This window comes from Bos grunniens, chromosome 22, assembly GCF_055505025.1.
Source record: "Bos grunniens cultivar Pamir isolate PY7600 chromosome 22, Bosgru_T2T1.0, whole genome shotgun sequence".
NCBI lineage: Eukaryota > Metazoa > Chordata > Mammalia > Artiodactyla > Bovidae > Bos > Bos grunniens.
Genome location: NC_141186.1, coordinates 26,498,684 through 26,525,607, shown reverse-complemented (window position 1 = coordinate 26,525,607; position 26,924 = coordinate 26,498,684). Strand labels below are relative to the sequence as shown.

The 26,924-nt window shown below is 39.1% G+C and overlaps 1 protein-coding gene across 29 annotated transcripts in view; it reads left to right on the top strand.

Moving 5' to 3' along the window:
• The window catches only part of CHL1 (cell adhesion molecule L1 like), a 355,943-nt gene that overhangs the window by 181,400 nt on the left and 147,619 nt on the right, over positions 1-26,924 (top strand). For 6 of the 29 annotated variants that reach the window (XM_086366699.1, XM_086366685.1, XM_086366693.1 and 3 more), the window contains exon 1: positions 11,743-11,879. The exons of 22 other annotated variants lie outside the window; for them this stretch is intronic. The gene's annotated coding sequence lies outside the window, so the exon portion shown is untranslated. Of the gene's footprint in view, positions 1-11,531; positions 11,666-11,742; positions 11,880-26,924 lie in introns of those variants that run through there. One more of the 29 variants, XM_086366675.1, reaches the window with a different exon arrangement.

The following is a 26,924-nucleotide window of genomic DNA, read 5'->3' as shown; positions in this document are numbered from 1 at the left end:
CGTGGGGTCACAAAGAGTTGGACACAGATGGGTGACTTTCACTTATTTCCAGTTCTGTACCTTCTGTTGTTTGGGGTGCTTCGAACAATCAGTACTCAGGGTCAGAGTTGCCTCAGATGAAGAGAGTACCCCTTTGTGCAAGGTCGTGTCTCCTTTCCAGGGGGACATCTACTATCTAATGTAGAGGGATGAAGACCCAGCATGCTTGTGCAAATTAGGACAGCTCTAAGGATCATCCCTGGAGAAGGCAATGGCACCCCACTCCAGTACTCTTGCCTGGAAAATCCCATGGACGGAGGAGCCTGGTAGGCTGCAGACCATGGGGTCGTGAACAGTCGGATACGACTGAGCGACTTCACTTTCACTTTTCCCTTTCATGCATTGGAGAAGGAAATGGCAACCCATTCCAGTGTTCTTGCCTGGAGAATCCCAGGGATGGGGGAGCCTGGTGGGCTGCCGTGTATGGGGTTGCACAGAATCGGACACGACTGAAGCGACTTGGCAGCAGCAGGGATCATGCCCACTTCAGAACTCCTTTAGGGTAGTCAGAGAGTTCCCTTTAAGCTGTATCCCAGCTCAGCTTTTCCCTTTGGGTGTTTCAGCTTCCTTCCTGTCTCTTCCCCATGCATTGATCTCAGATAGCTCATTCATAGACCAGAGTGAGCTTTCCAGGGAAACCAACCTGCTATGGTAACTTCTGAAGATCCCTCCCCAGTAGAGAAGAGGCCTCTCTGAGGAGGTAGAGCTGGATTAAACCTTCAGGCTTGGGAGAAGTATAGCTCTTAAGTCTGAGCAGAGAAAGAGTTAGATTTTTTTCCCTAGGGTCTTAAAAATGATTGTTGCAGCTGGAAAACAAGGAGCTGGGAGGAGAGAGTCTTGAGAGGGTTGTGGGCCCCAGACTGTGCATGGCCTTGTAAGTCATAGAAAGAAGCTAGACTCGTATTTTCCATTGTTTCTACCCTTCTTTATGCTTTTGCACCAGCATTCTCCTCCCCCTGTCTCTGGCTGTTCTGCCTGGTAGAGCCCATTTCTGTCCTATGAAATTGTACTTGAATTTGTGTTTTCTTTCAGAATGCTATTTTTAGATAGATCCTTTCATTCTTACCCTTCTCACTGGCTTCCTACTGTAATTATAGTCCCAAAAAGCAGTTATTTTCTGGGAAAAGGATGTTTTGAGCTATTATTTGTGACTTAGTCAATTGTGTGTAGTTTAAGAAATGTCTTTCTTTACCCACTAAAAAGGCTAGACTTCCAGTTGCTATGATTCGAAGGCAATGGGGGATATTCCCTAGAGTTTTGTGTGATTATAAAAAGCTTCTTAGACATTTTTAATGATTATAGTTTATACCACATTGATTTACGATTGGGAGGTCATTCAAATGACCTCTAGAATTCAGTAACTTCTAGATCATGAAGAGGCACAGATGGGCTTTATGCCATCTTTGTATCTGATAACTGGCAGGTATGTGTGCGTGTGTTTGCACTCTCTGGATAAAAGTGTAAATGCTAAAGGTTTTCGTTTATTTTGGGCAAGTGTCATTCCTTGATGGGAGAAACTTAGTATCTGAAATCTCAAATGTAGAAAATGCAGAGATAAGTGATTCATATGTATGCTGCAGGCTTTATTTTCTTGTCTTGTTTTCCCCAGTATTTCCTGACACCCTAGAACAGTAGTTCGCACCGTTTAGTGCCCATAGTAATTACTTGTGGCACTCTTTAGATTGAAGGCTCTCTGGGCAGCTATTCTAACTTTGTAGGTGAAGCTCAGATAGCTGTTTTTTTGTTGTGGTGGTTGCTGCTTTCAACTTCTACTCATGATTTTATTGACAAGCAGGGTTGAGAAGCACTGGTCTGTTAAAATACCTAACAGGAAGGTATCTGGGAAGTGAGGGTATTTCTTCTTTTGTCTGGTGTCACAGTCTCAGCTTTAAAAAAATTTTCTGGGATCTTTGTTCTCGTTTCCAAAAGGACATTGAATTACCTAGAATTTACAGCAGCATTCATCAATTAATGTTTTTGCTTCTTCACTTTCTTTGGGCTTCTGCTTAGAACTAATCATATGTTAGACAAAGTAAGAGTTCCATGCCGCAGTTTGTGTATGTGTGTGCATGACAGAGAGAAGAAATGAGAAAAGAGAAGCAATATTCATGAATGCAGTTTGAAAAAAATGGTAGAACTTTGCTAAGTATTCTATGTCTTTTATTAAATCTCTAAATTCATGGCTCCTCTGTCCATAGGATTTTCCAGTCAAGACTACTAGAGTGGGTAGCCATTCCTTTCTCTAGGAGTCTTCCTAACCCAGGCATTGAACCCGGGTCTCCTGCCTTGAAGGCAGATTCTTTACCGTCCAAGCTACCAGGGAAGCCCAATGCGTATCACCAGAGCATGTAATTTCACCCATTACACAGTAAAGCAGCAGAGCTTCTCATTTTGAGGGATGTACATTTGTTACACAGTGTTAAGGAAGAAATTCACATAGAATACAACTGAATGGTGTTCCTTGAAGTTGTGCAAGGCGGCACTCTTGCTTTGCGTGTAGGGAAGAAGGACTTAGAGCAGTGGTTTTCAACCAGGGGTAGTTTTGTCCTTCAGGGGACATCTAGTAATATCTGGAAACATTTTTACATTTTTGGTTTTTACCTTTGGGACAGGGGTAGAGAATGGGGCTGCCACTAAACATTCTGCAACACACAGAACAACCTCCTATAAAAAAGGAATTATTCTGTCCCAAATGTCATTCACACTGAGGTGGATAAACTCTGACAGAGATGTAGCTATGCTGCATCCACAAATTTCCCATGTAAATTTGGAGGTGAGGGCAGGAATCTTATGCATCAAGTGCTGTATTCTCAGTGCCTAGCAGAGCAGTTGGCATACAGCAGTTGCCCAGTTATCTTGGGGATTACTGAATGAGTCAACAGTTTGGACTGGATAACCTTGTATTGCCAGACCTGGAATCTAGGCAAAAGGATTACAAGCAAGAACTGAGTCCTGCCTGTGTCTGTGGTTGTCCTTACATGGAAACTACAGTTCAAGGGAGACTCACTACGTAGGTGATTAAAGATATTTCCATGGATTTTCCATGGTGCCTGGCATTCTCTAATTCAGTATTCCTTAAAGTTTTGTCTACCTGGGCTGCTTTAGGGATTAAGGCTTCATTTCTCCTCTAACATGGGGATATTAGTTTTAATTAGTTATGGGGTGAGTACCACTGATGGAGTATAAAATAATCATAGGTAATTTAAGATTAAATAGCAGACATATACATCAAACATTTTTCGTTTTTAATTCTCTTTCGGTACTTCAGATTAAGTAAAAAAAAAAAAAAAAAAACCTAGATTTGTGCTTGTATGAGTTTATAAATTTTAACTTTCTGTTATTTCTTTCTTATAAAAAGAGACCAGACTTCATAACCCAAGATTCAGCTGGTTAAAATGTCTGTGTAGAACTTAATTGTTGAGGTTTCAATGTATTTATTTTTTAATGGAATGTGGTACTTAGTTCCCATTTTATAGTAGTGAGAGAACATATTATCTTAAAATACTTTGAGTTGAAAAGTCAGTTAAAAATAAGTGCAAGTAATGCATGCATATGAAAAAAATCATGAACATATCACTTGAATGACTTGAAAAACTTTGAATTTGTTTTTTGTTCATTTGGTATCTCCCCTTGAGGAGGATGGACTCTTGAGAACACCAGGCTGGGTGGTTCTGACAGAGGCAGCATGTTCTGGGGATGTGTTTATGTGTCTGTGGGACCACGTGGGAGAAGATGATGGAGGCTGGGAAAGGGCACCCCCCAAAAGAGTGAGCAAGCCTTGGAAGGACACACTGTCCTTTTAAAGGCCAACTGCATCAACTTCAAACGTTCAGTTCTTCCCACGTGGCTGTCTGTCGGGGCAGCACCAACATGCCTCCTGGTTTGAGAGGCCTGGAAGAGTAAGAGGGGCTATTGTTTCATGGGGCAGTCAGTCCTGCTGTTTTGAGTCATGGAATTCTGAGTCATGCGTCATAGATTCTCTTAGTCAGCAGGACCTCAGCTGTCCTTTAATTCAACCATTCCTTTGGGCTTGAAGGCATTTGCATTCCCATTGCCATAAGTGGTCATTGACCCCTACTTCACCTCCTCTGACACGGGGGCTCCTTCCTGAGGCTTCCAGGCCCATGTCTGTGTAACTCCAAACCTAGAGCTACGTTTGTATAAGCCTCAAATATCTCTCCCAGGAATTTTCTTTTGTTTCTTCCAGCTCTGCTCTTTGGACCCCCCAAAACAAAGTCTTATTCCTTTTCTATGACACTCTTATGTTTGAAGAGAAGATTTATATCTCACTTGAGTCATCTTTTTTTCACAGGAAAACATCCCCAGGTCCTTCAACTCTTCTTCCCATGGGATGCTGTCTGTCCCACCTCCCATCTTGGGAGCTCACTTCTGAATGAGCTGTTGGTATGAATCCATTTTAAACTGAAGCACCTAGACCTGTATAAAAATTTCCAAGTGTCTCTTGGGGGAGAAAAGTAAAGCGTGACAATCGCATTCTTTATTCTAGATCCCCCTTTTTTTTTTTTTACTATGTTCTAGGACTGCCAACTTTTGGGCAGTTTTATCATATCATTCTTGAACAGTCTTTTTAAAGAAAAAGAATATAACTGTGCCACGCTGTCTTCATTTTAAACATTTTTTTAATAAAAATATGTGTGATTTGTGTTATGTGCATGTAGGAGGACATAGGAATTGCAGGGAAGTAAGAGTAAACTGTTAAGTACCAAGAGAAATTAGAAATTTGAAGACATATGAGATATCTGACATCATGTGCAAGCTGAGAAGCAAGACATAAGTTTTATTTTTCCTTAGCCTGTTTTTAAAATTATACATAAATATGCACACACACATACATATACATATATGCATACATGCTCAGTCACTTCAGTTATGTCCGACTCTTTGCAACCCTATGGACTGTAGCCTGCTAGGCTCCTTTGTTCATGGGATTATCTAGGCAGAAATACTGGAGTGAGTTGTCATGCCCTCCTCCAGGGGATCTTCCCAACCCAGGGATCAAACCTGCATCTCCTGCATTGTAGATTACCACTGAGCCACTAGGGAAGCCCTATATGCGTGTGTGTGTGTGTGTGTGTAGTGGTTTAGTTGATAAGTGGTGTCCAACTCTTTGTGACCCAATGAACTGTAGCCTGCCAGGCTCCTCTGTTCTGGGATTTCCCAGGCAAGAATACTGGAATGGTTTGCCATTTCCTTCACCAGGGAAGCACATATATATGTGTGTGTGTGTGTTATAGGAATAGGAAGTGGCAACCTGCCACACACATACACACACACACACACACACACATACATATATATATATAAAATAGGAGCATAATTGCTTTACAATGTTGTGTGTATACATAGCTATATGTATACTATATCCCCATCTTTAGCCTGTTTAAAGGGAGTATGTCCTCCAACTTTGGTCCTTGAACCACTTACATTAGCAATATCTTATCAGGGAGGTTTTGCCTGAATATCCCATTTTGCTGTCTCATCCATCATTCCCTGCTATTGCTTTTCCCTATTTTATTTCTATTCCTGGCTCTTACTGCTTCCAAGCATTTTATTTATACATTAAACCAATGGATTAAAGCAGGGACTTTGTTTTTCACCAGTGTATCCACAGAACTGAGCACACAGCATAATATCTGTCACAATAAGATTTTGTTAATGAATAATTGAAAAAATGAGTGAAATAATTCTTGGGATGTTAATTACATATGTAGATTCCTGGGCTCCACTCTGGACCTGCTGAATTAGAATTTCTGGCTGTGGGGCACAGGATTCTAATAATTAATCTGTGTTCTAAAATTTTAGCAGAACTATTTTTGAATAAGTGCACACAATGTTCAGTACACCAAAAACTGAAACTAAAATACAAGAAGCGAATTTTTGGAATGTCAGAAAATGGTTCTTCTCTTTTACATTCTTAAAAGACATGAATCCGTACCAAGCCATTAGAAACAACTGTTTCCATATTATGTTTTAAGTCATTTGCATATTGCTGACCAATTTGGGATCACTACCTCCCAAACCATAACATATGCTATAAAGTATGCTTGTCATTTAAAGAGGTAAAAAGGACTTAATAAAACCTGTTTTGCTGTATAACTTAGTGCGCTCAGCCTGGTGCTCTGTGATGACCTAATGGGATGGGATGGGATTGCAGTGGGAGGGAGATTAAAGAGGGAAGGCCTATGTGTATACTCATGGCTGATTCATGCTACTGTATGGCAGAAACCAACACAATATTACGAAGCAATTATCCTCCAATTACCAAAAAAAGAAAAAAAAATCCCTTTTTGACTACAATGCCACTATAGCTTGAGGAGTCCCTCTTACTTCCTAAATCACATTCTCATGCTATTATGATAACAAAGATCTATACATATATGGGAACTTGTAGGCTACTGTAACTTACCAGACAGACAGATGGGAAGATCATTTTTAAAAGTTAACTCATTGCCACTGGGGTATAGTTTGTGAAACTTGTTCAAGATGCTGACCTCAAAAATCAATGCATTGGATGGTAGAAATAAAAGAGCTACCTAAAAGCTTCCTATGGAAGGAGACACTCTTATTTTCCTATAAACTTCATTGCTAATAAAATAAGGGGGAAAAGCAGTAAGAAACAAACAAGATTAGGAAACCCAAAATGGTTTTTAAATGAAATTATTTTTCCCAGACATTTCCATGAAGTCTCAGCAGCTTTGCAACTACCAGCTTGTTGGAAATCAGCCTGGTTTTTGACAGTTTGAGAAACCATTCTGTCTGCCCCCTTTTCTACTTATTAAATTAATTGTACTGTTTGTTTTTCAGAAATAAATGAGAACTATCTGAAGGATGAGCTAAGCTGTTAAATCCCATGGTGGTTTGGTCACTTAATTCTGCCTCCCAGGTCTCTGGACTGGACAAAACCCCTGTTTTTACCCTTGATCATTGTACAAAAAGAAGGTCTGGCATTGCGTAATACAAGCAGAGTGAAACAAAATCGCATACAAAAATTACTCAATGCTGCGATTCACCGAAATATTATCTATTTAGCATGATGTTTACTTAATTTTTACCTCCAATTAAACTGCTGGGTCTTTAAAAAAGGTAGAAAGAAAAAGGTGGTGGGGGGGCGGAGAGGAAGAAAGGAGAAAGAGAGGGAGGGAGGTAAGGGAGAGGAGATAGCATGCAGGCTCCTCTGTCCTTCACCATTTCCTGGAGATTGCTCAGATTGGTGTCCGTTGAGTCAATGATGCTATCTGTCTCATCCTCGGTTGCCCTTTTCTCCTTTTGCCTTCATTTTCCCCCAGCATCAGGGTCTTTTCCAGTTGAGTAGGCTTTTCACATCAGGTGGCCAAAGTCCTTAATGACAATCCTTAGTGACAGTTTTATATAATCTCATTTAGATATTTCAAGACTATTCCTCCCCATAGTTCAGAATGGTCCTGAAATATGAGGACTGAATAGTGTTTAGTCCAAAACATGGTGCAAAATGAGGGAAATTTGGAAAGTAGATTCTTCTGTCAGTTTCCCTGCTAAATGCTTTGCATGCAAGTAGAATCCAGATGCCCAAGCAGCTAAGCTTCTCAGAAACAGGATTGAGCCGCCCCATCGACCCGCTTCTGTCCACTCTAGTGCCCTGAGACTTGCAGTGATTCATCAAATGAACTCCTTGCCATCTGAAAGAGCTAATTTAGTGTCATCCCCAGGGTGGTGGTATTGATGCATTAAGAGGTTATAGCTCTTGGAGTAGTTAATGAAAAAAAAAAAAGAACGCAACGGACATTTAACTGAAAATTTGTCATGCATCCTATGGTTCTGAATTTCAGCAACTTCTTCATTGTACCACTGTGACATGTTTCTTGTTTGTTCTTTTGTTTTCTTTTAAGAAGGAATAATGTTAGAGAAAGGAGATGAGTATTTGTTACCAGAAGCTTCCAGTGATGAAATGTGCTAGACAAGATGTAAGAGGTCCCTTGTTTCCACTTTCATTTGTCACTGCTCCAGATCGCTCCCTCTAGCTAAGATTTATTCACATAATTGATTTATTGAGTCAGCTTCTTAAAGACAACAATTACGTTATTTTTATTTATACATATACTTGCTTTTATGTCTTACTTTCAGATTTTTACAGACCTTGGGACGTAAAGAACATTCACCCCATCTGTGTTGGGTTAGTGGGTATTGAAAGGGTAATTTTAAGGATGCCAGTTTTTGCTTTGTCCTTAGCTGCATACACGTGCATAAGCTGCTTTGATTATATCCATGTGCAGTCACACGGTGGTAGTGCAAAGGGCTAAGAGTGATTTGAAAAGAATGACCTTTTCCTGTGTGTTCCTGCCCAGTGGTCGGCTTTTCTAAGATGGATCGTGTCCATAGGCTGCACTCTCACTGTAGATGGATTTACAGAAATGCCCTGCAGTTTTTTGTTCTAGTTTCTTTCTCTATTGGGTGCTTCACTCTGGTGCTGTCATTCAGACCTCACTCTAAGGATAACCAATGAGCAGTTAAATGAGTTGAATGATACCTTTTTATGTACTCTATTTAAATGACACTAACCTCATTGCCACATGAATAGGACAGGTGAATTATTTCTTTATGCACTTAAAAAAAGTCCAAGCAGTAAATGATACTGTTCATAACCTCAGCCTTTATTGCTCTGTTTCCTACACCAGGGAATCATTTTGAAAATGAACTTGTAGAGGTCCTATTTGTATTCCAATGGAAATGAGAACTTAGTAATATCAATAGTAAAATTGCATAGGCTTTCGAATAAACAGATCATGCAGAAAGGGAGAAGTAGTTTTGAAAACAACACTATAAAAGATCAATGATGAGAATACTGGCAGTTTGCACCTTTGATAACTCAGGACTGTCACACTTTCACAATGTCCCTGACCTGTATCATTTATATATACTATGAAAGTATGTTGTAGACCTACTGTGTGCCATACATGAAGCCTGCAGAGGCAAATATTCACTTCCTGTCTTTGAGATATTCTGAATTGGGGGTTTGGGGACTGCTCATTATCTAACTCAGAATGAATGATCCTTACTCTTTTAACAAAGGGCATTCTGACTAATAAAATAGTCTTGGGCTTGTAGGGAAAATGTGTCATTCTGTTATACAAAGACCTTCTTTCTTTTTTCATAATGGATTATTTGCATAAAAGGCCAGAATGCTAAGTGAAGTAGACATCTACAACTCTGAGTAAACATTTCTTTCCAGTCCTTGCTTCCTGGTTTATGATTCCAAGCATTTTTGAAAGAACTTTGGCTTGGACATTGGGAAAGGACTACAAGTGAGATACAGACTTTCATCTATTTTTAAAATGAGATATAGATACTTTGTAAATTTACTCTTGTGATACTTTTATATCACTTACTGCTTTCCATAACCTAAAGAAAAGGGCTTTTTCTGTATCCTCATTTTATAGGTAAGGAATTGAGGTTCACACTGAGTTTCTTTTAGTCAAAAGCTACTGAGTTTCTGAGTTGAAATACAAATCTGATTGATGTGATCCCCAAGACCACGAGAAGCATGACATTATGGAAGGAAGGAAGAGGGTAGCTCCTACTCAGAATGTTTCTCAAATTTCTATACAGTAATATATTTTCCCTACATTCTTTTAAAACCTGTGTGAGAAAGGTGTGGGAAATACAGTGGCAGGGACTTTTAAATATGCACAATGAAGCAGAGGGTTTAATGAGGTGGAATGTTAAGGTTTTTAAACTTGATGGTTGCTATAAGGTGGGAGTGCAATGGAAAATGAGGTGGTAAATTTGGATAAACATTCCAGGAATCTTCTGGAATAAAAGAGGTTTCTCCTCAGTATTCAAAGTTCTTGAAATCTCTAGTGCCTGGTCAAAATAACAAGCCTGCTAAGAAAAATAAATAAAAACGAGTAAGTCATTCCATGCAGAGAAATAAATGGTACCAGCAGGTATTTAAAGGGGGTGACAGTTCTGGGTCTCTGCACCTCATCCACTCGGAGCAGATCAGTTTCTCAGTGGCAGTTGCGAAAAGATCTATAAAATGTGAAAAGGTTAGTAACTGTGGCCAACTTTGTTATACAGCATCCTCGGTTAAACATAAATGCCTGGAAAAAGAGCCTTCTTTCTTGCATTTTGAAAAATTAGTTGGCTTAGTTGGCACATGTTACCAGCAGCTGTGGCAACAACAGCAATCTGGTGAGGAGCCGGGTAGGCACTGACCATGAAGCTCTATCTTCATGACAAGCAGACTATTTTTACTCAGATTGTAGGTTCCTTTGGGATGTCTTGGAGTTATGGAACTTATGGAAGAATTAGTCCCTTTCCTTGATATGCAGGCTGGCACAACCCCTCTTTATTTGTAAAAATGTTAAGCTCTGGCTTTGGCACCAGTAACATTAGGAGAGATGGTTGCTTTCTGATGGGGTGCAAAACTTCTCCTTCCTTCTCTTCTGGGTTCTTTGGTTGGTCTAATAATTAAATTAACATGAGACAGGCTACAGAAGAAAAACAAACTTAATTTTGGATTCAGGGAGCTCCATAAAAAAGAAAAGAAAGAAAGAAAGAAAAATAGGAGATTCAAGGTCAGTCAGTCACTTGTGGCGTGTATACCATCTTGAGTTAAGGAGATGGGGGTAGGAGACTTGGGCTTCAAAAATGTAGAAGCCAATCCATAGGCAGGTGAGAAGAGCATGTTTGGTAATCCGATGTTTGCCCTGCCATGCAGATATGTCTCCCAGATATAAATATTATCTCTGATAATAGCTCTCTTCTAGGTACAGACCCTCTATCTAAATTTTTATAGGCAGTGAAAGTGAAAGTGAAGTTGCTCAGTTGTGTCCGACTCTTTGCGACCCCATGGACTGTAGCCTATCAGGATCCTCCCTCCGTGGAATTTTCCAGGCAAGAGTACTGGAGTGGGTTGCCATTTAGGCAAAAAGCTTTACCTGAGTCTGCTGGGTCTTAATTGGCTTCAGCTGGAAGAAATCCACAAGGTGAAATGGCACACTCGGGGGTGGTGGTGTATGTGGCTCCCTCCTCAGCGGCAACCTATCTCAGAGAAATTGTGAAGGTTTCATGCATTGAGAAGTTAGGATGAGAGAGTGTGATTTTCATTTAGAACAAATAAGCTAACAGCAAATGGGATAGTCCCAGAACACCTGTGAGCACAGTGCGGCTCCCTGAAGCTCTCAGGTGGGGAGGGAGGTTCTTAAATCCGTGAAGCAACACTTCAGGGCACTACTCTAGGGCCCTCCAAGACACAGTTGTTTACCATTCATATGATCACAACAGTAGTTCTTAAAACAATAGTTATTAACCAAAGCTGTTCCCTGATCTTAGGGTCCGGTGCTATAGAATGAGAATATTTGTGACTCCTTGAACATTGCTAAGTTGAAGCTGAATCTCCAGCGAGATGGTGTTTGGAGGTGGGGCTTTGGGAGGCTATTAGAACTTGAGGGTGGAGCCTTCAGGAATGGTATTAGAGCCTCTCTAAAAGAGTCCCACAGAGCCCTTCACCCTTTCCGCCCTGAGAGCCCAGCTAGAAGACCACCGCCTGTGACTCTGAAGAGCATTCTTACCAGGCGCTGAATCTGCCAGCGCCTTCATCTTGGACTACTGCCCAGCCTCCAGAACTGTGAGAAATAAATTTCTGTTGTTTATAAGCCACACAGTTTATGGTACTGCTATGACAGACTGAACAGACTAAGACATCCAGGAAATCATCTCACTTCCCCCTTACTTGAAATGCTAGGAACTAAGTCTGCGGGAAGATGGTTGGTGACTTAATCACGGGTCTACACCTCCATAGCTTTTACCAGCATAATTTGTCCTCATTATTTTTCATATTGGTGAGTGTGCTTCCTTGCCTTCATCTGCTATTTGCGATATATTTTTCATATTTCACAGTGGTAAGGATCCTATGCTTTTGTTAGTTTGTGCCCCTTCCCTGTATACATCAGGCTTTAAACAAATACCTATAAAACAACTGAAAAAAATAAGTGATACCATTTTTAAGGCAGATTTACTTGGTAGCAAGATCTCTTCTCAAAATTACGCTAAGAAGCTTCATGCTATCATTTCCCTCATGATTCGTGGCTCCAAATATAATGAGAATTTGTTTCTCTGGCCTGGTAGCAACTTCCTTTGCGTAAAATCCTAATTAACCACTATGAGGAGATTTAGGCCTTAGGTTGGAATTATTCATTTTCTTCTACTTTATGTTCATATTTTAGTTTTTATTTACTTCTCCTTAAAATGGTATTCACTTCCTAAGAACTTTTAGTGTTTTGAAGTTTCCAGTGGCTGATATTACCTTAAATTATGAGAATTTAAATTTTTTTATTTTGCCAAAAGAAAATTTAAATATATCCCATCTGTAAAGTTTCCTCTCTTGAGATTCTAAAATCACGTTATACATATTATACTCATGATCTTCAGTGATTTAACATTAACACTTAGTTAAGTTCTACTGTGCATCTCAAAGGCAAGGCCAGATTCATGTTGATTTTCTCCACTGAGTTGTATAAAACTCAAGAAAAACACTAAATATAATATCATTTGCTGGTAACTTCTGATTTAAGAGATACTTTGTTAAGAAAATTTAAAGTATGAAATAATTCTGATAAAACAATAAAAGCAAATTGAACACACTTTCATAGGAAGTTCTAACGATTTTCATAGAAATGCTTTTGTCAGTATTCTCAACTGACCATGAGTTTGGTCAGTTGCGCTGGTGATCGTCAATTTTAAAATGGTATATCTTTACTATGGCAAAAACTTGTTTGGTTTTTAATCACAGCTGGTAGTTTATTCAATTCATATTTGTTGACATTGTCACGTTTTTTGTTTGTGCTTGCTCTAAATGTGTTTTGTCCCAACACCTGTTCAATAGATTTAATTGTTTGCATGCAGATCTTCAGTATATTCCACAAGCATCTATGTTTTGTTTTATCTCAAACAGTGAGTCAAATACTAATTTCACAAAAATAAAGTATAAGATTTTCTAGAAGCCATAGCAGTGATATGAAAAAGTATTTTCAATGATGACTAGTTGGTGCTTTGGATTCAATTTCATAATTACTGGAATTGTTTATACATGTTCCTTTCCCTTTACCCAAGATTGTTATACATGCCATAAATATATGTTGCAAAGCTTAATAATTATTCAGACGCAGCTATGAATCTTAATTTTATTTAGCACACTGAAAACAACTAAAAAATAATATTTGGAGTTAGGCAGGTTTGGATTTAGATGCTGTGTTCATTAGTAGGACTCAGTTTTAGGAAACAATTCACTCTGCTCCTCTTGAAATGTTATAGAACATAGGGTTTAAAGACAAAAGCGATTAAGGTGATGGCCAAAAATTAACCTAATTTAGACTTCTCTGCTAATGAGTCTTAAAGGAGTATTGAGTTAGATGTTGTGTTTTTCTTTTTTTTGCTGTGGTTGCTCTCAAATTGGTAGGTAGAACTCACAGCCCAAATCAGAGATGAGCCTAGCGTTGCTGAAACTTGGCCTTTGTTCACTGGTGCCTGATAGAAACGTGGAGAGAGTTTTGGGTGGAGTAGGAAAGAACAGCTTTATTGCTGTGCCAAGCAAAGGGGGTCACAGCAACCTAAAGCCCTCCTAAATGTGTGCCCCACCCTGGAGAGGGTAGTGAGGAGTCTGACAGTATTCACAGAGCAGGGTGAGATCAGCTCATGGACATGCTTCTGATTGGCTGGTGGTGAGGGACATGGGAGTCAGCATCATTAATCATCAACCTTCTGCATCCAGCTGGTCTGGGGTCTGCGTGCTTGTGAGCAGCATACAGTTAACTTCTTCCACCTGTTCTGGGTTTCGGTATCTGCAAAACAGCTAAAGCACGTGGCTCAGAATATTGTCTATAGTCCTTGAGGAAGAACTAAAAGTCTTCACCTTTGTTTAATGGCTGAAGTATTTTGTCTTGCTTGACTGTTTTCCTTTCTTTCTGCATTTTCTCACTTCTCGGATTGAATTTATTCTTTGGCTAAAGTTTTTTTTTTTTTTTTTAAACAGACAAAAGGCAGGTGGAGGACATGGGTGGGGAGTCTATTCTGGGATGGCCTCACAGGGTCCTGCTTGGTCACACTAGGATACCACTCAGGGGTTTCTCAAGAGTTCAGAGAAGCCAGATTACCCCAGCCATTACCTTAGCTGCCCAGTTTCTTCTACACAGAAAGAATTGGGGCCAGGAAGGTGAGAGTGGCTCTTTGAAATGTTTTGGCTTTGTGCCATATTCATTGTTGGTGATAAGAGGGGATTCTCTTTTCCCTTTGCAATGTCAGGGAAGGAGTCCAGTGAAACATTAGCACAGATTGATGTGCCTGAAAGATGGGAAACTGGCAGTTTGTTCCCTGTTTACCTGAATCAGTGATGACTTCTTATGCTGATGTGAGCAGGGCAGAAGAAAAGTGGAAGGAGAAAGTAGTGTTGGCCAGTAGAGCAGCCCAGACTCTCACCATTGTGCCCAGCAGGAGTGCCTGAAATGTCCTGTCTATCAAGCAGACCTGGTATTAAGTATCTGGGCTCCAGCTGTCTTGCTGGTACCTCACCTAGGGGTTTTCTCAGAGCAGCAACAACAGGAGCAAGATGCCCTGGGCCCTGCAGTTATGGGTGGAAGCTGGGTAGAGGTGAGAGCTGGGGACTGCACAGGAGCTGATCCAACTGAAGATCCAGGCTGTACGAGTGGGTTCTAATTCCAGGATGCTAGAGAGATAAGTGGATAAAAGAAGTGATGACATTGCTCTCCTCATTCCAACTCCTTTCAGCATAGTTATGGCCAAAAATAGTGAGGAAGGGAGTATTTTAAATCAGCCTGATACTTAGTGATAAACAGTGACTTGAGTCTTATGGAATAAAATAGCGTAGAATGGTGGGAATGGAGGATTTGGCAAAACCAAGTTGAAAGCAACATTTGAAGGAAAAAAATAAAATCACTTCAGGCTAATGTTCCAACTGAGGTAAGAATCCTTGATCAACCAGTCACAACTAGTCTAGAGAGCTCCATGAGGCCTCCTCTATTTTATTTTCCCTGCATGTAGACCCCTTGTGCCCACTAATTTTCTTTTTCCTAGTAATAGGCAGAGTGGTTGACAGGGCGATTATGGAAGACTGCTTACCAAGGAGAAATTGCCATGAGATGAAATACAAGGAATTTGTGAGGGTGGAGAAACTGTTACAGTTTTAAATTTTGAATGGACATTGCCATAAATAGAAATCGAGAGATGCAGAGCTGCAAAGGCTGGTATTTTCATTCCACTGTGGAAATCAGGAAATGTATGATAATGTTATCTGACAAAGAGATTCAGAGGAGCAATGGAGACAGGAAAGGGAAATCAAAGTGAACATTGATGAATGTGGTTGAGAGTATTGGGTGTTGGGTATGCACCATGGTTCTTCCTTTCATACATATGCTGGGTTCGAAGCACTCTTATGAAAAGTCATCTTTCATGTTAAATGAAGATCATGTTTTTGTGACATATCTATTTGGTAGTCATATCTCAAGCTATTAAAAATCACATTGTGATAAAATACTGTTTTGATATGTGCTCACTGTGAAATCGTATATAGACAGTTTCTGCAACATAGCAAAATTTCAACAGAATTGGGTAAGTGAAATTTCTATATTTGTAAATAATATAGACATAAATAATTTTACCAGTTCCCATAAAAACATTAAATTCTTATACCTATTAATCACTATAAAATTGTCATTTTGTTAACTTTACCATAATATTGCTACTGTTATTTAAAACATATTATTTTACAAGAATGTATAGCAATGCCAAAAATATTGGGGAAATTTATTCTTTTCAAAGCATCAGAATGTATTTATTTGTTGCTATAGGTGTTTTATTTCTCTGATAACCTTGTTTTTCTGTGAAATTTGTGAGTACTCTTGTACTATTCCAAACTCTAGGGGTAGTGATAAATGTAGTTCCAACTCATAAGTTTGTTTTTACCCCTATCGATATAGACTTTATGGTCTTCTTCAAAGCCTTAGGTATAGTAAGGGATGTATTTTTAATTCATAAATTTCAAGCCTTCTTTCATTTTCCCATGGCACTTTTCCTCTCAGAAACATTTCAAGAAGACAAGCTCCTTTCATTACAAGACACTGTGTTTTGGATGTGTGGACATAGAAAGATGAGTTAGACACTGATTCTTCCCTCAGGTAGCTAATGTCGGAAGTTAGTGGTTTAACCATGACACTTTAAATTGCAAGAAGCCTAAGGCAAGGGAAACTTTTCATGCTCATAACTAGAAAGGCTGTGGAGTTGTTCACATTGTGGCAAAGACATTGCAAAATCAGGCAAGAGTTTTCTGAACTAGTTCAAAGTAGCAGTCGGCACATTTTGTGATAAACGTTACAAAGATGACTGACTGCTGGATTCGTACTGTGACTTGATTCATCCTCCCATTCATTCACTCATTCATTCACCCAGTACTTACTGAACTCCTATGACTGCCTGACTGTTGGTGCTGGGGATACAGAGATGAATAAGACAAATTTCTCCCTTTATGTGAGTTATAGTCTAAGCTAGGGAAAAAACTAACAGCCAAACCAGTGAAGAGATGAAGTGTCGGATGGTGATATTTCTTTTTATGAGAAGTAAAAGCAGGGATGTGGGCCACTATTATATTCTTGTGTAGTCTGGGGAGGCCGCTCTGAAGGGGTTACATCAGATTAGAGATGGGAAGGAAGTGTAGCTATGTGAGTATCTGGGAAGGAGCCATTGAAGTGAGAGGAAGAACATCTGCAAAGACTCTAGAAAAGAGAGTTTGGCATGTATCCTAGGAACAGTGAGGAGATCATAGTAAATCAAATGCTTCATGGAAGTCCTGTGCTTTTTTTCAGTCTCTTTGGTATCATTCAGCGTACCAAGCTGGAATTTGCTTAGCGGCTTTTTCATGGCCAATAAGAGATTGCTTCTCTTGTGACCCCATTCAGAATTCCTCATCCAAGAACCTGAATTAATATGTTTTAGTTTGGCAGCCTTTTTTTCACAAGTATTTAAACTTTTGAATTTCTTGGAGGTAGTGATCACTCCCAAACTTCATTATTTTCTCCTTAGCCCCCATCATCTCCTTTAATCTTGTTCAGGAGCTGGGTCTTCTCTGGACCTTTACTGTTTTGCCATTAAGCCTCAGCAATACTTGTTGGGACTAAATTCAGCACATTCACATTATTCCCTGTTGCTTCTCTCTGCTGTTGTCTCTGTGGATGGATGAAATTGTGTATGTTAGGAAATTATCATCTTCATGAGTTTGATATTAGGTTTATGTTTTCTATTATAATATCCTTCAAAAATTCAGCTAAGCATACTAGCTAAAGGTTTCATACTTAAACAGTTAAATTTTTGAATGCTTCTTATGTTTAAATTATAGTCTGCCTGCCTATATTTAAACTTGAGGTGGCAGGTGGCAGATGATAATATGCACCGATGTGTCTGCTAACTACTCCTATCTAGTCTTGCCCATATGGTAGTTTTTCATACTCTACCCAGAGATTCTTTCTGAAATAGAAATTTGATCGTACCATCTTTCTGCTTAAAATTACTTTCTGTTCCTTAAGATTGCTTCCGATTATCTTGGATGAAGACCAGCTCTTTACACAGTTTACAAAGTTTCAGTCATGTCAACCTAACTAACTTGCAGGCTCAACTGGGAACACAGTACCACCCCCCGCCCCCACCCTTCACCAACTCCCATTCACTGACCTTTACCCTCATTTTCTCCAGGCCTTCCTGACCACAGAGCCTTTGCACGTGCTCATCTACCTGTGCCCTGTACACGATCTTGCCTCTTTGCACAGCTGCACATTCCCCCTGATCTCAATTCAGTTGTCACTTCATCAGTCATTTTTGCTGGGTGCATCCATCTCCTCCCTCTAAATAGCACTCCTTCCCTCCTTCTTTGCACTTAGCATATTTTCAATCTTGTCTTTATTCGTGTGATTTGTTAATGTCTTTCACCCTGTATGAATGTAAGCTCCATGGTAACTTGGACAATATCTTTATTTGCTTATCACTGTGTCCCATGGCTTAGCCCTGGGCTGGGTATATGGTAGGTACTTGATCAACATTTGTGGTATGAAGAATCAAAAATGAATGGGCAAGAAATAATGGACAGATGAAAATACGTGAATGTCCATAGCAGATCTGCTCAATAGAACTTTCTTCAGTGATAGAAATGTTCTATATCTGCCTGATCCAATATGTTAGCCTGAAACCACATGTGGCTGTCGAGTACTTGAAGTGTGACTAGTGTGACTGAGAAACTAAATATTTAATTCTATTTCAGTGTAATTAATGTAAATGTAAATCACAGCATGTGGCTAGCAACTGCCATTTTGGAACAAACAAATCTGGACAGAGTACTGTCTCACGTGGCATTTCTGATCCCTATAAAACATGTACACATACACATACATTTTGGGTACTATTCAGATATATTACTATCCCAATGTAAATGAGTTTGCCTAGGTTAAAACATACTCAAATTAATATGCAAAACTATTAAGACAACTAAAGCTGTCTTTAGCCTAGCAGAATAAATAAAGCCACTATTCAAATATGGGACTTCCCAGGTGGCTTATTTTCTCTAGGCCTTCCTGGCTCAGTGGTGAAGAATATGCCTGCCAGTGCAGGAGATGCCAGAGATGTGGGTTCAATTCCTGGATCAGGAATATCCCATGGAGGAGGAAATGACAACCCACTCTGGTATTATTGCCTGGAAAATTCCATGGACAGAGGAGCCTGGTGGGCTACAGTCCATGGGGTCATAAAGAGTTGGACACCACTGAGCACGCATGCACCATCAGATGCATTATTCAATTAAATGAGGAAAGAACTGATTTTAAAGTTCAACAACTCACAATCTTCTAAATCCAGGCACTGGAAAAAAAATTTCTGGTGAAATTTATTATTATTATTATTATTTTTACTCTAGTGTAAGGTAGGCTGACATACTCACTACCAATAGCTCCCTTTTACTGTAAACAGCTCATTACTTAGTTTTAGATTCACCTTTACCATGGGTTTCAAATTTTAAATAGAATATTTGTGGCCATTTTAAAGAGTATCCACCCCACTCCAGTACTCTTTTCTGGAAAATCCCATGGACTGAGGAGCCTGGCAGGCTGCAGTCCATGGGGTCGCTGGGAGTTGGACAGAACTGAACGACTTCACTTTCACTTTTCACTTGCGTGCATTGGAGAAGGAAATGGCAACCCACTCCAGTGTTCTTGCCTGGAGAATCCCAGGGACGGGGGAGCCTGGTGGGCTGCCATCTATGGGGTCGCACAGAGTCGGACACGACTGACGTGACTTAGCAGCAGCAGCAGCAAGACATTTGTAATTTAAAAAAATCTTCTCCCAGTATGGGACATTACAAGCTATATTGTGCTTCAGTCAATGCACAGTTTTTCCTCTGCGTTTCTTTCATTTATATGAGGATTTATCCAGTTGCTAATGTGCAAGAAATATTGATATTTATTTTCTTATGTTTTCTGTATAAACCATTGTGATCCTTGTAGCATCTTCATTTATCATTCTAGTGAACCATATAACTTTTCATTGATATTGTAATGAGACAAGCAATATCTCCAGTTTCTAACTAAGCAATTTAGATAGTACCTTCTGTTAAAATGGGCTCCAGGCTGGTTTTGCTCACCATTGTATCTTAAGTGTCTAGCATGGCACTATGCACACAGTGGGTGCTGGGTGGGGTCATTCCACATATTGCTAATAATTAAACTGCCTCTTTCTGGGAGAGCAGGCAGGATAGGGCTTCCCTGGTAGCTCAGCTGGTAAAGAATCTGCCTGCAATGCCAGAGACCTGGTTTCAATCCCTGGGTTGGGAAGATAACCCTGGAGAAGTGAACGACTACCCAATCCAGAATTCTGGCCTGGAGAATTCCATGAACTATTCCATAGAGTCTCAGAGTTGGATACAACTGAACGACTTTCACTTTCAGACAGGATCAGTGAGCCCAAGGTTACTTACCTATTGATTGGCCGGTGCCTGGTTCTTGCTCACTGCATGACTGATTATGTAATATCACATTAATATCCTAAGAATATATTCTGCTATCTTAAAAGAATTTGTTATTTAAACTTACTATTCATTGGTCAGATTGAGAACATAAATCTGTCATTGGAGAACAGAAACAAATCTCCTATGTTGTGAGTGCTTTTAACTTCCACAATATTACTTTATTTCTGTTAATGTGTATTAAAGGCAAGAGTGGGTCCAGATTTGCTTCATCTCCATCATAAGAAACATATCTTATGAATTGCTATAGTTGCTGTGTAGAATTAGTATCTGCAGAGAGCACAGATGGCTTACATGATGTCATAACCAGGGAACAGTAGACACCTGGAGACTATCTGTGTTGCCTTTTTTCCCAATAGTCTATTTTTTTCTGTATTCATAAGACTGTTGAATGGGGCATTTAATAAACTTAATGTTTTATAATGAGAAAACTGTATTTCCTGAAGTTGAAAAAAGGCCATTTCTACTATTCAAACAGGTAGTTCTTAGTCTGAAAGGAGCACTTGTATAAAGACAAGCTTATATAAAAGGATGTGTGTGAAATTTAAACATTAGCAATGATATAAAGATACTGTTAATTGAATATACATATTGTGTGCCTAGCCATTTTCAAAGAATTTTATATTGCATCTCACTTAACCTTTTAAATTACTCCCTTTTTATAGTGAAAAGAAACTGAATTTGAAAGTTCAAGAAAGTAATTCAAGTTCTAAAAACTAGTAGTCAGAATTGAAGACCTACTGGACTCTGAACTTGAGTCTGGATTCTGCCCACTACTGAGCATCTACCTTGAGAAAACCACAATTCCTAAAGATGCCTGTTTCCCAGTATTCATTGAAGCATTATATACAATAGCTAGGACATGGAGGCAACCTACATGTTCATCAAACGATGATATATGTGGTACATGTATGCAATGGAGTATTAACTCAGCCTTAAATGAACGAATTTGAGTCAGTTCTAGTGATGTGGATGAACCTAGAGCCTGTTATACAGAGTGAAGTAAGTCAAGAGACAAATATTGTATATTAACACATATATATGGAATATACACAAATGGTACTGAGAACCAGTTTGAAGGGCAGCAGCAGGAATGCAGATATAGAGAACAGACTTGCAGACAAAGCAGGGGAAGAAGAGAGTGCGATCAATTAAGAGAGAGTAGCATTGACACATATACATTATTGTTTGTAAATGAGATAGCCAATGGGGATTTGCTTTATAACACAGGGAGCTCGACCTGGTGCTCTGTCACAAGCTAGAGAGGTGGGATAGGGTGGGGAGTAGGAGGGAGAATCCAGAGGCTGATTCAAACTGTTGCATGGCAGAAATCAACACAACATTGTTAAACAGTTACCTTGCAATTACAACATTTTTTTTTTAAAGTCTAGATTTTGGTTCAGTTGTAGAGCATTCTGGAGATTAACTGTAGACATGTTTTTGTTTTTTTTTATTTATCTTTGCTTGCACTGGGTCTTTGTTGCTGCCTAGGGTTTCTCTTGTTGTGGTCAGCGGGGGCTACGCTGTAGTTGTGTTGTACAGGCTTTTCATTGCAGTGCTTCCCTTGTTGCAGAGTGTGGGCTCAGTAGCTATGGCACGCGGGCTCAGTTGCTCTGCCGCATGTAGGCTCTTCCTGGACCAGGGAGTGAACTCATGCCCTGCGCGTTGGCAGGTGGATTCTTGACCACTGGGCCACCAGGGAGGTCCCTAGACATGTTTTACATGACTTACTCTGCTTCCATGATAACCTCATCCAAAAGTTGGAAATAATAATAATGCATACCTCACTGGATTGTTGTATTAAGATTAAATGAATTTCTTATAAAGTTCTTAGAATAGTCCCGAGCACATAGTATGTATTATATAGTGTTTGTTACATATATAGCCATTCAAGGAAATTGTTTGTAAGGGGTTACATTTTTATTTCTTAAAATGTATTAAACATCTGCTTAGAAATTGAAGGTTATTATTTGATACTTAAGGTATTTTCCCAGTCCTAGAATTAAATGGTAGTGTCCACATGCTAGGATCAAAAAGTAATTCTGAGGAAAATTTAGATTTAAAAAGTATAAATGAATAAATAGGAATTAATAACTAGTGCCCAGATTGTGAAACCAGATTTTAATGGTCTCTATTTGTACACACACATTGTATTGATACACTTAATTTGCCTGTTGGCCAAAGAACATAGCATTCAATCCCATGTAATTTCTCACTGTCTACTACATTGGCATTCATGCATTCCTTTTATGCTTTTAAGACCAAACATTGCTTGCATTTCAAACAACAGTTACTGTGCCTATAGTTTTGTTTGTTTAAAAAATACTATCAACATTATGCAAAAAGTGTTGTTTTGTATTGGAAATTCAAAGAAAATAAATACTGTGTTTAGATGGCTGTATTTCTAAATGCTGAATTTGCTTACTCTTCTTACTCCATATTTGCCCATTTCCACCTGTTATCTTTGATATGACATTTGAAATTGATGTAGGAAAGGGAATTAACTCAGAAGTCAGAAGAGTAAAGCTGTGACACATTCATTTATTACATAATGCATGTGTTTCACTTTGTTCTTTTAGCATCTTTATTTTCTGTAACAAAGTTTTACTCCTACTGTCTAGAGATTTTACTTCTGCACATAAAATTACGAAAGTTCCAGTGTCAGCATTTATGTTTTACTCCATGTGGCAGAGAAGTGTGTTTCTGTGTATGTTCATTTGCACACTTGTGGGGTGTTGGGAGGAAGCGTGGTCACTTCAGTACTTCCTCAACTCATGACTGAATCTCTTGTTCTAATTCAAGGAAGAAATAAAGAGCTCTTCAAAATTATAATACTGAGTACTTTATCTATCTTTGTGAAAATTAGTCCAGAAAGCAAATTGAAATTATGAGGCTGTCCCAGACAGAGTTACTTTGCTTAACTTAATGTATTTGCCCACTGCCTTCTATGATTTTAACCTTTCTAGACATTCTCTCTGGGGATGTTTCTTCTTAAGGCTCACAGGGGACTCCACTGAAATCATTTACTAGATGTCGAAGTTCCTCCTTCAGTCCCCACTGCGCTAACTGGATACTGATCTGGGAGCTGTCATGTTTGGAAAATAGCATGATGCCACGAGTTAATTTCACACCCGTCATGAGATCTTTGCATGAGATCCCAGGGGGCCATTCTGCGTGTCACAGTACTGCAAGCCATTCGTTAGTTGCTTTCAAAGCAATGACCCATGGCCAGGAGATCTTGTCGCAACATATGGCAACACCTGTCACCAGGTTTCGTGATTGGCATAAAATTAACCTGTTTTCCTTTTTGATTTGCTGCTTTTTTTTTTAAAAACCATATCTATAAAAAGGATGAGTAGAAATCGCATTTGAAAGCAATTTTATGTCAATTCAAGAATTATAATGGTAGATTTGGGATACTGGACCTGAGGAATAGACCATTTGCTTGCAGAGGTACACACACAGTTACTCGATAAAAGGGGGTATTTTACAATGTTATAAATAGCAGTCCGCAAATCTCAGACAGAAAGTAATGTTTTAGTATCTGAACTCTATCAAGGATAGGAACAAAGAAAGAAAGGTTAGTTTGAGTCTTGTTAAGGAAGAAAAGGCAGGGTGTTTGGTTTCCAGGTAGAAGTTTGCCTTTTAAATGATTTTAAGCTTGGAATTACTCTGACTTCTCTGTGTATCTCTTATGCCCAGATCTTCGTATTCTTAAGGGGACATGCATAAAATAGACCTATACAATAACAACATTCAGAATTATGATGAGTATCTGAGAAAAAGATAGATTAATGATGTTTGACCTTTAGATCCTTAGCAACTTTTCAGTTACTTTTATGGATGAGGACAGGGAAGAAAATAGCCAATCACTTACCTGTGACTTTCCACTTTAGTGAAGAAAAAAAAAAAAACAGATTTTTCAGTGGAGATTATACCTGGTTCCCTTCATCATCCTACTGTTTTTCTTTTTTAATCTTACATATATTTTGCATACATTTAGCTTCTTAAAATGTTTATTTTCATTGAAGGGGGGCTATTTACTATAGCTGGTCTCTTTCCTGATTAACTGTGAGTTTTGATATTCAAATACAATAAATAACAAAGATAAATTTAGTCATCTTTTTCCATTTTTCCCTCTCCAGTTGGGGCTGGTTGCTCTAAATCCTGGAGTGATCCATTTTTTCCTGACATTTCTTAAACAATCTTCATTACTTAGTGAATTCCCTTTGAAAGTATAAATGTTAGTCCTTGTATGGTTTTGGAAATTGATGGCTGCTGTGCTGAAAGGATGGAGAATTGGGATGATGGAAGGAGTAGGGTGAAGAGCTGAGGTAAAACAATAGAGAAAGAGGAAGACACTGATAGAGACAAAGGGAGAAGAGGACAGCAGTTGTGAAATAATCTTAAGTAGGGATTGGGGATTTAAGGCTCTTAGACTTGATTAATAGATGCCGTAAAAATGAAATGCTGAGCCAGGGGGAAAAAATTGAACTTGAGAAGTCCCTTGAAAATGTGTTAATGCCTTTACTTGGCAAATAGTTTTTTTTTTTTTTTTTCCCCTACTGAGTATAAAACCATTGCATAAAAATAGTCTTTTTTTTCCCCACATAGTCCACTTTTTTTCCTAAACTGCTGATTATGCTCAGGTTGGGATAAAATCAGATTTCCACTGAACAAAAAAGAGAAATGACAATAGGACTATACTGGTCTATATGCCACACATAGACTAAGATATTTATTTTAATTTCAGCAATAGTGAAGACATTTTGTACGTAAAAGAATGGGATATTTTCCAGTATTTTTTTCAACAGAATGTTGTGTTGACATGGATGATACATAAACTGTTTTCTAACAAAATTTATCTAGAAAATTGAAAATCAGTCTTAGAAAATAATTTATGGCAAATCATTTTATCATTAATGGCAAACTGGAGAACCTCCAAAATAGATAAGAAATGTTGACAGTATTTTCATTACTGGTAAAGCTGGTTGACAACTGCTTTTGGTATATTTACTACATGCAAGCAGAATCTGAGAAATACAACTTTAAGCTGTCAAAAGGCAAGCATACAAGAATGGCACAAGAGGCTAGAGTTAGAGGGTAATAAAAACGATCACCTTGATATTTGGCAAAACTAATACAATTTGTAAAGTTTAAAAATAAAATAAAAATTAAAAAAAAAAACTATCACCTTGACTATAAATGACTAAATTATAACTATAAAATAGTCTAAACTATAACTATAAAATCATCAACTAAATGACTATTTCTTTGTGGGATCAGGGAACGATAAAGAAATGAACTACAAGAACTTTCAGGTGTTAGATGGTTAGTGTAATACTTACTGTTTTCTCATGTGTTACAGATGGTAGTCTTTTTTCTCCCTGGTTTTAGGAGTTAACTATTAGCAAGTGTAGACTTCCCAAGTGGCTCAGTGGTAAAGAATCTGCCTGTCAAGCAGGAGATGTGGGTTCAATCCCTGTGTCAGGAAGATCCCCTTGAGTAGGAAATGGCAACCCACTCCAGTATTCTTACCGGGAGAATCCCATGGACAGAGGAACCTGGTGGGCTACAGTCCATGGGGTTGCAAAAGAGTCAGAAACAACTTAGCGACTGCTAAGTCATTTCAGTCGTGTCCAACTCTGTGCGACCCCATAGATGGCAGCCCACCAGGCTCCCCCGTCCCTGGGATTCTCCAGGCAAAAACACTGGAGTGGGTTGCCGTTTCCTTCTCCAATGCATGAAAGTGAAAAGTGAAAGGGAAGTTGCTCAGTCGTGTCCGACCCTCAGCGACCCCATGGACTGCAGCCTACCAGGCTCCTCCGTCCATGGGATTTTCCAGGCAAAAGTACTGGAGTGGGGTGCCATTGCCTTCTCCGACTTAGCGACTAAACAATAACAATTAGTTAGTGTCTCTCCTCCCCGTCACTCATACATGCATGCACACACATACATGCAAAGATGAACAGGTGTACACAGAGATGTATACACACAGATTTCAGAGACATACACAGATGTATACAGACACAGAGACATACACAGAGATGGTAGACATATGCACACATGTACACAGATACACACACTTTATGTAAAACTGTTGGCCAGAAAATTTTCCAGTTAAGAATATCACCTTCTTTAACCTAGTGGTTCTCATCTGGAGTGATTTTGCCTATCAGGGAGCATCTGACAATGTCTGGAGAGATGGTTGATTGTCACATTTTGGGAGAAGAGGAAAGGTGTTACTGGTCTTGTGGTTCAGATGTCAACGATTCTCCTCAATATTTTAGAATGAGCAGGGCATCTTTCCACAGCAAGGAAATATCCATCCAAAATTTCAGTAGTGTTCAGGCTATAAAAACTTAATTGTTTTGAGTAACTTAGTCACCTTATTAATTGTTCAGTATTTTGGAGTCAGTCCTGTTAGAACTTCTCCTCTCCAAGAAATTGCCAAGGAGCCTGGGAATTTACATGACTCCATGAGTGCATTTAAAGGGCTCACACCACAGAGCACGGAGTAGAGTTCCCTGAGCTATAGAGTATGTTCTCATTAGCTATCTTTTATATTCATAGCACTAGTGTATATGTGTCAATTCAATCTCCCAATGTGAACCAATTTCTCAAAATAAATATATATACCTATATGTTGATGAAAGTGAAAGAGGAGAGTGAAAAAGTTGGCTTAAAGCTCAACATTCAGAAAACGAAGATCATGGCATCTGGTCCCATCACTTCATGGCAGATAGATGGGGAAACAGTGTCAGACTTTATTTTTCTGGGCTCCAAAATCACTGCAGATGGTGATTGCAGCCATGAA